The sequence below is a fragment of the Musca domestica genome, unplaced genomic scaffold (assembly GCF_030504385.1).
Source record: "Musca domestica strain aabys unplaced genomic scaffold, Musca_domestica.polishedcontigs.V.1.1 262, whole genome shotgun sequence".
NCBI classification, from domain to species: domain Eukaryota; kingdom Metazoa; phylum Arthropoda; class Insecta; order Diptera; family Muscidae; genus Musca; species Musca domestica.
The window spans coordinates 368,423-381,374 of NW_026712285.1; positions in this window are offsets into that span (position 1 = coordinate 368,423).

A 12,952-nucleotide genomic window follows, 5' to 3' on the forward strand; every position below is an offset into this window, starting at 1 on the left:
CTCTTTTCGTTTTGAATAATCGTTTTCTCCTGCTCGTTTAGTTCACTTTGCAGTTTGCCTTAATTGAAAATTATTAATTTTAATATTCATTGAAATGTCATCCAGCGATGATGTCTGATTAGCTGATGAATCTTTTAGTTTCTTTCCCAAAGTAGTAGACAATGATAGCCATTAAATGCTACATAAATTGTTGTTTGTAGGACACATATATATGTGCATGTGCATATGTATGTGTATGTGTATGTGGGTATTACTAATCTGATATTACAATGTGAAACCAAGAAGAGGAAGAAATAAATTTACAGTATGAGAAAGTAAATAAATGTATCGGCTCCCAGCAAAAATTGGGCATTTTCCAAAAGCCTGAAATAAAGAGAAATGTATACCCATTACCAGTAAGGTAAGAAATAAGGAGTTATTTCTATAACATTTAAAGCCAAAAAAAATTATATTAGCAAGCAAAAAATATTGGCGGTGGCGAACTCTTCCGATGTTCGGATAGCAAAAATGATTTTCCGGGACATCATCAAAGATGCAACCGCTCGCTATATACAGGGTTGCCCATATTCGACGGACACATCTGGCAACGCCATAACTTTTGACAGAGATGTCACATCGCTAAATGACAAACCGCTTTTGAAGCGTCAGTCCAAGCAGATTTTTACCATGAACCAATACACGCCACACGAGCGCTCTGAAATAGTTGAAATTTACCTTCAACAGAAGAAGTAAATTGTGAAAACTCAACGTGCTTTTAAAACATTAAAAAATGTGAGAAGTGCGCCTTCTAAGACAACCATTAAGCGTTTATACGAAAAATTTTCGACTGGTAAGGCTCTTTCTAATCCGAAGAGGCCATATAAAAGTCGACCAAGGCGATCGGCCAAGAATATCGCTGCCGTACGAGCCAGTGTTGAGAGGTCCCCAAGAACATCCCAAAAACGCCGTTCTCAGCAGTTGGACATGGCTCGGTCCACTTTACAACGGATTATTCGCATTGATTTGCATTTGTTCCCGTACAAAATTCAATTGACGCAAAGAATGTTGCCTGTGGACAAGCCTCGTCGATTGGAATGGGCCCAAAGGGCCCAAAGGTCCGTCGAATATGGGCAACCCTGTACCTATTGGTCGATCACAGCGGGACTAGCGAATGAGGGTGATGAACCTCACGATGAGTGATATCCGACTATATGATACCCTACACCACTATGCATATTTAGTAGAGCTCCCGTAACAAAATAATTTATTTGAAGTAGATCAAACCACCTATCAAACTTTGGCTTTAGAGCACTTATAATTTGGTATCAAAGGAAACTAATATATGGGAGACATATCCAATTCGGAAACGATTCGGAAACAAATCGGATGAACAATATATATGGGAGCTATAGCTATATCTGAACCGATCTTCACCATATTTGGCATACCACCTTCTAGACTTAATTCGGTCGGTCGTATGTGCCAAATTCCATCCCATTTGGGCAAATATTAGGCTTTTGGTGCACAATAAAAGGCAAATCGGACGAAGTTATATATAGGAGCTATATCCAAATCGGAATCGATCTCGATAAAATTTATCAAATGTCTTTCTGAGCTGTATTTAATATATTTCCCCAAATATTGTTGTTACAGAGTGCATATTACGGCGAGGAGGACAAAAATAACAAATCGGATGAACAATATATATGGGAGCTATGGCTATATCTGAACCGATTTCGATCAAATGTGGCATACTACCTTATAGACTCAATTCGGTCGTATGTGCCAAATTCCATCCCATTTGGGCAAATATTAGACGTTTGGTGCACAATAAAAGGCAAATCGGACGAAGATATATATGGGAGCTATATCTAAATTTTTACCGAATGTCTCCAATTTCAATTGCGTTCGTCCTTGGGCCAAACAAATGTTGATTGGAAAATTTCATCTCAATCGGATAATACCTGCATTTTGTTCATAAGAATACATGAACAAACGGACGGACGGACAGACATGCATAAATCAACTCAGAAAGCGATTCTATGGAGATCCTCAAAAGTAACTCTCGCTTCCTTTTCCATGTTACAAAAAAAAGCGCAAAGACATAATACCCTTACCACTATGTGGCGTAGGGTTTAAAAATATATATCGGAACCGTGTTCCACCAATTTCAATAGGGTTCGTCCAAAAGTACATGGACAGACGGACGGACATGCATAAATCGACTCAGAAAGTGATTCTATGCAGATCATCAAAAGGAACTATGAGTCCATCTCGTTTCCTTTTGCCTGTTACAAACAAATGCACAAAGACATAATACCCTTTCCACTATGTGATGTAGGGTATAAAAATATATATCGGAGCCGTGTTCCACCAAATGGAAACATACATGCCGAAATTCACTCCATTTGGGCTGATATTAGCCATTATTTGCACAATAAAACTGAAACCGGATTCAGAATATAAATGAGAGTTTGGATATAGCTCTTATATATATTCTGAATCCGGTTTCAATCATAGCCAATCTCGATAAAATTTTGCAAAGGTATTTCCGAGCTCTATACCAGATATCTGGTACCAAATATCATTGTTGTCGAATTCATATAACAATTGGAGGATCTTAAAGAACAAATCTGAACCGATCTTCTTATATTGGCCATACAATAAACCCCACATCGGTTCAAGATATATGCGAACTATACATAAATCTGATCCGATTATCACCAATTTCAATTGGGTTCGTCTTTGGGCCAAACAAATATTGTTTGAAAATGTTAATCTCGGATAATAAATGCGACCTGCATTTTGTTCACAAGAATACATGGACTGACATGCATAAATCGACTCAGAAAGTTATTTTATGAAGACTATGGGTCTATATCGCTTCCTTCTCCATGTTACAAACAAATGTACGAAGACAGGGTATAAAAACTTGTTGGACCATTTGAAGTGTTGCAACACTGCAGCCGATATGAATAAGCTGTGGGTAACGGTTAGGTCACTCTCGAACCCTGGTAAAAGGATGATCTGTAGTCACTTTTAACGACGGGACGGTGAGTGATCCGAAGAGGTTCGCTAGACTGTTAATCGCCAAATTGTGATATTGATATTGTGGTGGGTGATATTGCGAATGTCATCCTAAACGCTAAGTCATTCAAAGTGTTGGACCCGGACGGAATATCAATGGTAATGTTGAAACAACTGTATACACAGGGAGTCGGGTATCTTACTAAAGTCCGTAACCTATCACTAGTGGCTGAAGAGTGGAAAATGGACAGGGTGGCCCCGCTACGCACGCAAGGTTGAGCCCTTGTGCGTTAGGTATCAAAAGCAGAGGCTTAGTTTAAAGATAATCACTGGCTTGTTTTGCATGCTTTAGGGGTTAAAATAACCCAAATGTTGACCCTTTGTGGGTGAGGTACCAGAAAGAGTGATCCGATATATTCCATATATACACCAGACCTTTAATTGATATAACTATTGGTATATGCCGGGTTTAAATATAATCGGATGCTCATTTCGCGTTTTATGAGCGCCATGGTTATTCGAAATGTTGACCCGTTGTGGGGGAGGCTATAGAAGAAGTGGGCCGATATCTATTATCTTCACATTAGACCTTGTTTAGTAGAACTATTGAGATGGGCAAAATTCGAAGGTAATCGTACTTTCATTTCACATTTTATAACAGTTACTATTATTCAAGGTGGGGAGGTATCAAAAAGAGAGGGTTTATATTTGCATTAGATTTCGAGTTTAGTCAAAACTTGAGAAAGAGAATCGCTGGCTTGTTTCGTATGTTATAAGGGTTATAAGTAACCAAAATGTTGACCCTTTGTGGGGGAGGTGCAAAAAGGAGTGGTTCGATATATTTCTTATTCTTATTATAACTATATAACTATATGGATGTGCCGAGTTATCCCTCGTAGTTATTTAAAAAAAACCTATGACAAAAACTTGTTTAACCAAGTAACAAGATCGTCAGCTCAATAGAAGAGGAACAAAAGAATTACATTAATACATTACAAGTGGAGATATATGACAATGTATGTAAGATTTAGAAGAAATGACAGCTAATGATCTTGTCACTTGAATAAAAAAGTTTTTTTTATTGGAGTCTTTTTAAAATAAATCCTGGGGAGAATATCCCCAGACAAAAACCAAGGGATCTGATGAGGAATGGCAGCTCTTTCCTGTGTACAGGGTGAGACAAAAAGTGATCGTGTTTTTATTTTTAAGTGCAGACCAATTTCGCGTTTGTCGCCAGTAGCAAAGACTCTGGAGGCTTTACTCCTCCCCAGTATCAAAAATAATACCCTGACCACGTTGTGGTGCAGCAATATACGCCATATCCACACGTATTAACCCAGAACAAGCATAGAATAGACTTGGTAGCCCTTAACCTACAAAAGGCATTTGATAGAGTCAACCACACCAAACAGTTTGAGGATATAGAGAGAACTACCCTCCAGCCAGGTCTGAAACGTTGGATAATCGTCAACACATGTAGGACGCCAGTCGTACGTAAAATTCTGGAACAAGGAATTCAAACCTCGTACATTAAAACATGAAGTAATATATCCGTAATAGTTTTACCTTTAATTTTCCGGAAAACTGCGCCCTTCAGACGGCATGGAGAACGTAACCTATACCGATGACTGTACGATCATGGCGTCGGGTCCTGTTATTGATAACATATATGTCAGGGTGAACACTTTTCTCGAGAAGCTTCTTTCAATCTTCTATTCTAGGAATATGACAATATCCGGCCGCACTAACAAATCAACGGCCGCACTATTTACCACATGGACTGCGTAGATGTGAATACAGATCAATGTGCAGGTCGAGCGGCACATAATTCCGACTACAAACTACCTCAAAATCCGTGATATCACATTCGACAGCATGTTCAAGTCATCCGCGCAAGCCACAGCTAAGCCGCCTTGTTGACCTCTTATAAAGCGTTAATTCGATCGGTGGTTAACTTTGATTTCTGCGAATAAGAGTGCAAAGCGATGGAAAAGTATTCAGACCTGCCAGAATTACGACCATAGAATTCAAATAGGTTGCATCCTCATAACTACAGTGGTTCATTTACATGGTGAGATGAAGTTTATAATTATAATTATACGCTCTCGAAGTTACCGTGTGAGTAATCATAACAATTATTAGATAAACAGAAAAACCTTACCCAGGCATGTCAGGACGGACCTGCTTGAACTAGGGATACAAGAGATAGCCTATAGACAGAACTAATTAGGATATGCAAAACTGATTTGAGTTTGAAAATTATTTTAATCGACATGTGATTTTTGAGAAGCAGTTGGCCAATACTTTACATTTTCGCTCCTGATCTATGTCGGATATCAATGGACTATATTGGAAACTCGATTCGTTTCATATGATATATACACATGGATATTTTTTTTTCTGAAATATTTAATATTTTATGGGGGATGTATTGGAAAGTCTAGCCTACGTAACTTTAAAATAATCCAAAAAATTTGGATGTGAAAAAATTTCAATTTCAAATTTGAGATATGTTTAGACCAATGTGACCGATTTTCACAACTTCACTAAACATTGCGAAGTCCTAAATGTGAACGATATTCGCTTAATATAGGTATTACTTTTTTATACCCTCAGTCATATGGGTATAGAGGGAATATTTCATTAGATACGGCCAAAACGTGCTTCACCGAAATAAAGGTTTTAGACCCTAGGTCTCATTGGGCAAAATCCGTTTCAAGACATTTGTAGTCGATCTAGTGGTTTTAAAGGTGTGCACCATAACTCTCGAAGGGTAGCATCCGATTTAGTCCAAACTTGGTACATCATAATACTACTATCAATCTTAGATCGATTTCGAAAAGAAAATAAATAACCCCATAGAAAGACAAAGGATCATTTGATTTTGTGAAAACTTTTCAAATCCAAATATTTTTGTCAGTGCTAGGTCAGGTGTGAAAATTAGCAATATCGGCCCACTTCATCTAACCTCCTCTAAAATCGGTCAACATCTGGAAAAATTATAACTGTTATAAAATGTGAAATAAGAGTCCGATTGTTTTCAAATCTCACATATCCCAAAAGTTTTAATAACAAAAGATGTGTTATGAAGATGGGATATATTGGTACCTCCCCCACAACGGGTCAAAATTTTGATGAGCCATGATACTCGTAAAACGCAAAACGATCATCCTATTCCATCCTACCTCAGCACATTTCAATATTTCTATCAACACAACATCTGTTGTGAAAATGGAAGATATCGCCCTACTCCTTCTAGTGTCTCTCCCACAAAGGGTTTAAATTTTTGAATAACCAAGCTGTTCACAAAATTCGAAATAAGCATGTGATTTCTTCTAAACTTGGCAAATTCCAATATTTATACTAAAACAAGTTATGGTGTTAAGAAATAAGTCAGCTTGGTATGTATAAATATTTTTCTCTAAAACATATCTGATGTGAATATGGAATTTATCGGTCCACTCTTTCTCGTACCTACCCCACAAAAGGTGAAAACAATTATTCGCATAAAATTGTGAATAAATGTTAGATTTCGTTAAATTTAAACCCTTGCGGAGCTCTACTGAAATTCGCGGTTCGGAACACCACCCTGAGAGATGAAATAGTATCCGATTGATGAACAATATATATAGTATCCGATTGAGATGAAATTTTGCACAAATCATTTGTTTGGCCCAAGGACGAACCCTATTGCAATTGGAGATAATCGGTAAAAATTTAGATATAGCTCCCATATATATCTTCGTCCGATTTGCATTTTATTGTGCACCAAAAGTGTAATATCAGCCGGAATAGTATGAAATTTCGCACATACAACCAAATTAGGCCTGAAAATAAGTATGCCAAATTTGATCGAAATCGGTGTAGATATAGCTATAGCTCCCATATATATTGTTCATCCGATTTGTTATTTTTGTCCTCCGCAGCCGTAATATGCACTCTGTAACAACAATATTTGGGGAAATATATCAAATGCAGCTCAGAAATACCTTTGCTAAATTTTATCGAGATCGGTTCAGATATAGTTATAGCTCCCATATATATTGTTCATCCGATTTGTTATATTTGTTACCCACAGCCGTAATATGCACTCCGTAACAACGATATTAAGGGAAATATATGAAATACAGCTCAGAAATATCTTTGCCAAATTTTAGCGAGATCGGTTCAGATTTGGATATAGCTCCCATATATATCAAATGGGCAATGCAAGTCCGAATTTAAAAGATACAAATGCTTCGGCATATTTAGTCTTTAAGTGATAATTATAATCATAGCGTGTATAAACGTTTAATTGTTATGCGGAGCTCTTCTAAATTAGCAAAGTGGTGTAGGGTATCATAAAGTCGCCCGACTTTAAGACTTTCTTTACTGGTTTTTTATTATGGTGTTTACGGTTAATCGAAAATATGAAATGTGTGTGCGGTTATACTTACGGTCGTGGTTTGATTTAGATCCCTGAGTACCATTGATTTCTTACGAAAAATAAAAATTCCAAACTTTTGGTGAAAATAGTCTTTCAATACTAGGAAACGTGGACTAAATCCATTCGCCCTTCGTACCAAATTCTAGACTTAAAATATAAATCAAATGGCCTATTTAATCCACAAAGTTCTAACGTAATCTATGTTAAATCAAATTTTTATAAAATATTACAATATAAATATTGCAAAGAAAGAAGGATGGCATTTGACATTTTTACATTAAACTATTTTTCCTTTTTATATCATTTTTAAATTTTTATGTGTTTATTTATTATTATTTATTTATTATTTATTTTATTTATCTCCAAATCTTTCTTTTGACCTTAGACTATTCATTTGTCATTTCATCTTTCCTCTGCAAATAAAGACATTGTTCGAAACAATAAATTAATATCCCCATTAATCTGCTGCTGCTGCTGTAGAGATTAAAGCGATAATCAATACTCATTTACAAAATGCGATAATCTCCATTGATCTCTTACGATTAACCATCATCCGTTGTAAGTACCTATGAATGTATGTCTGCCTTTCGCATTCGTATGGCCGACATCATACCGCTCGAACATATCAATTAAATACCTTGAAATGACTACCCCGGCTATGGTCAAGGCATCTAAGCGATTAGCACTTGAGCATTTCTAATTAATCTGGACAAGCAAATAAGTTTATGGCATCCCCCCAGAGACACTAATTCGCTCAAATGCACAGCGACACGAGGAGTGAGTGGCCAGACACTGCATTGTGACACATGCAGACAAATACACAAATGCACACTCACTTGGAGCAATTGCAGCAAGATCACTTCCATTATCTGACACTGGTGATGTTGTGGTTGATGCTGCTGTTGCCGCTGAGCTCAAGCAACGATTGCTTTGAAGTCAAACAACTGCTGCAACAGCGGAAAACTAAAGCAGACATGGAGCAGACAAAGAGAAATGCAAGATGTGGCCTTTACCTTAAGCGGCTAGACAATGAGAGCAGTCAAGTACCACAACAACAGTAGCAACAACATTAGTGTCGTTGTAATTAAAAATGAAGACAACTAAGTATGGTACTTTAGTCCGACTAAAGTACAAACAAATCTTTTTAAATTCTTTTGCTGACATTTTCATTTAGTGTTTATTTGTTGGGGTATTTTTTGAAATGGCTGGCTACGGGATCTTCAGATGAAATGTTTGTGGGTTGTAGTTGGGTGGCAAACACAACATCTTGTTGCTGTTCATGGCTCATTCTGAGTATTTATGTGTAATATTTGAGATTGGAATATGTTTTCTGTTGTCTGGTGCTTGTCTTTTGTCATTTAGGCGAAAGGCTTAGTTTTTGGTGTCGGTAATTATAGCGCCAAACACTGCTGCAAGATATAAAGCACCAATGGGTGGCATATGAAGTTAGAACTGTTATATCCACAGCCTTTGACCATTTATTTAAGTATACGTTTTTTAAAGACGTTACAAAAGTTGGACCAACATATAATATACAGGGTGAGATAAAAAACTGCAAAAAAGTCAAATGCCATCATTTTTTAGATTTTTTTAAATTTTATTGAACGAACGCAAAACATGTCGGAAATAGCATCAAATTGTAGAATAAGTTTAGATATGTTTGAATTAGTCACCTTTGGCACTAATTATGGCCTTCAAACGGCCAATGAAACTGTCACACACTGCCCCAATGTTGCTCTGCGGTATTTTGGCCCATTCCCGGCAAAGCACTTGCTTAAGGTGATCGACACTTTGGTATTTTTTAGTGCCAACCTTGCTTTCCAAAATACTCCAGACACAATAGTCCAACGGATTGGTATCCGGAGATTTTGGTGGCCATTGAGCGCTGAAAATGAAGCGATTAACCTCATTTTGTAACCATTTTCGGGTGGCGCGTGCTGAGTACGATGGTGCTGAGTCCTGATGGAATGTCCAATTTTCCTGAATATTTTCGCGATAATATTCGGCATTTATTCTAATGACACGGTCGATTAATACGAGCGGAGAGCGACCATCAGCTGTTATGGCAACCCACACCATCACCATGGCCGGCGCTTGATTTCTGGTGGCCAACCGAAGGTGCGAATTTTTCAGCTGACCTCTTTGGCAAGTAAATACGATCATTTTGTTTGTTTACAAACTGCTGGACAACGAATGTTTTTTCCACGGAGAAAACCAAATTTGGCAGTTCACCACTTTCGACAAAGCGAAGCAACGCTTTAGCTCTTTTGAATCTATATTCTTTCTGTTGCGGTGTAAGTGTTTGAACTTTTTGGAATTTCAAGGCTTTACCCCGAGTTCAATTTTCAATATTTGCCGAATGGAATATTGCGATATGTTCAGCTCACGAGCCATATTTCGGCCACTGCGACGCGGATTTCGATCAAGTCACTTCTTTACTTTTCGAACCATTTCTGTTGATGTTGCTGGTTTCTTCCGTCCACTTCCTTGTAAAATTCCGCGATGTCCGACTGTCTGTCTGTTGTAATCACGCTATCTTTCGAACAAATGGAGATAGAAGGCTAAAATTTTGCATAAATGTTTATTTTGCCAGTAGGCAGGTTAAGTTCGTAAATGGGCCATGTAAGTCCACGTTTTCATATAGCCCCCATATAAAGGTACCTCCCAATATTCGGTATTTTGATAATTTTAGCGACATTATTAATCGGAATTGTTCAAAATTTAGTATTTGAAGTTCGCAATGGATACTACAGCCTAAGACAGAAAATTGTCTGTGCAGGTTCACGTCTTCGTATAGCCCCCATATAACGGTACCTCCCAATATTCGGTATTTTGATGATTTTAGCGTCATTATTCACCAGCATTGTTACAAATTACGTATTTAGAGTTCGTTATGGGAACTAAAGTCTGTGACAGAAAATTGTCTATGCCGGTACAGGTCTTCGTATAGGCCCCATATACCAGTACGTCCCTATATTCGGTATTTTGGCGAGGTTAGGTACAATACCCATCGAAATTGTTTGAGATGTCGTATTTGAAGTTTGTAATGGATGCTACAGCTTACGACAGAATATTGTCTATGCAGGTCCAGGTCTTCGCACAGCTCCGATATAACGGTACCTCCCTACATACGATATTTTGATGATTTTAACTACATTAGTCACCATTTTTTTAAGTTTCGAATTTGAATATGGTAATGACTTATGACAAGCAATACCTTTGTAGGTCCACGTCGAATAGACCCCAATATAACGGCAATATTCGGTTTTTTTAAATTTTAACAAAATTTTTTAAGGATTTTATTCTTTGAAAATTTCTTAATTCGTTCCAAATGGTGGAGGATATTCAAATTTCGGCCCGGCCGAACTTACTGATTTTTAACTTGTTTTACCAGGTGAGAGAATTTCCAGCCCTCCTTGTAACTTCCCTAGCAACAGGCAAAAAATAATATTAACCTCTTGTAGGATTGCACCGACTCACTTCGACCGATGCATCCCTACAAATGTATTATGATTATGACTATGTATTATGACTACAAAATGGCAAGAATTAACTTCACCGAAATTCGGGTTTAAGACTTTACATTGTGCAGAACAATTATAAATATAGCTGCAAACTATAGTATAGCCCCATAAAATGATAATTTCCGATTTAAACTATTTGAATGATTTTTCCAAACGGAATTTTATCTATGTTGGACGGAAATTCTCTACACAGTTGCACGTTTTCTTATAACACCCATACGCTTAGAGTAGAGAGTGTGAGTATTTTTCTTGTTTTACTCTCACTTGACGATATATCGATTAAAACCTCAAGGTCCTCGATTCGTTTATTTAAATAATTTTTTTCGTAATAAAAAATACCCTCATATTCCCAATTCCTACCCGATATTCCACCTAATTATGACATCAGTTTCTGAAACGAACTCTCTCCCAAGAAAATACATTCTCCCCCTCAACATATGGATCTGCCATAAATGTCATAACATTCAGTGCACCAAAATACGATCAGCTGCCAACATTTAGACATCGTCGTTGTCGACGAGATCATCAAAATGTCATATGCAAAGTTTTATTAACACTTTTGTCACTTTGTCAATTAGAGATCGTAATGGATCTTCTCGTAAAAAAACACCAAACCGAACCCCTCTCCCCCCACACACACACTCTGACTCCCTCCCTCACGGAGATACACTTGAAAACCATTAATGGCTTGTTAAGAGTCCAACGGATAACCAAACAGGCAACACACATAAATCGGCGGCAGGCCGTGGAAAGTGTAAGATTTATTGTAAAACAACCAAACAACAGCAACAAAAAAAAACAACAAACACCATATACCCACCAAGCAGCAAAATGACATTGGATATTGTAAACGACAGACGACGAGACAGGGTGTTGTTGGGGTCGGCGGCAATGTTCTGCGATATGGCCCTCCTTACATGTGTCGAGAACTATTTAAGCGATTTGTTTTGTTACATTTACTTAATGGGCGGAAAAAATCAAAGGGAAAATGGAATATGTTCAACAGCAGCAACAACAACAACAACTTGCATGAGATGCAGCGGCAACAACAGGAGCATAAATATCAGCCCAACGCCTCCCCATTAAACCACAAAATTTATTACCTTCCAAATCACTGCAAACATCTTCATCACTTCTCCAATTCATTGCTGCAGCAGCTAGTAAAAGTGCGACCATTCATTCGTTCGATGCGTCCCCATGAAATCCATAATTTTTCATTTCAAAGCAAATTCGCTGGGAGATGGGTGGCACAGTGTTTTGGGAGGGGTATTTGTAGGAAATTTACTTTTTGGCATTTGTTGTGTAATTAATTTTCTATACCCTCAGCCATATAACTACATAGGGTATACATGGTGAATTGAAAAAACTTCAACCAAATTCAGACAGCTGTCATTTCTAAGCCACTCGTCCGACAGCTGTTAAATTCATTCCAGTGACAGCTCATTATATCGTTTACAAGCGTACAAAAGCATTTTGTTGAGAATTTTCCAGAAAAAAATTTATTCGTGATGGAATTCAAGCGTGATAGTGTGATTTCTTTATTTTGGGCTGGAAAACCACAAGTGGCTATCGTTAGAGCACTCCAGCATTTAAATGTGAATAAATTTTTGTGTCTCGTACCATCACTCGTAACCGTGATACTGGTAGCGTAGGCCGACGTCAAGGAAGTGGACGGAAGAAAACAGCAATATCGGCAGAAATGGTTCGAAATATAAAGAAGAAGCGACTTGATAGAAAACTTCGTCGCACTGGCCGAAAAATGGCTTGTGAGCTGAACACATCGCAATATTCGATTCGGAATATATTGAAAAATGAGCTCGAGGTAAAACCATTAAAATTCAAAAAAGTGCAAGAACTTACACTGCCACAGAAAGAAAATAGACTCAAAAGAGCTAAAGAGTTGCTTCGCTTGGCCGAAAGTGGTGAACTGCCGAATTTGATTTTCTCCGATGAGAAAACATTCGTTGTCCAGCAGTTTGTAAACAGACAAAATGAT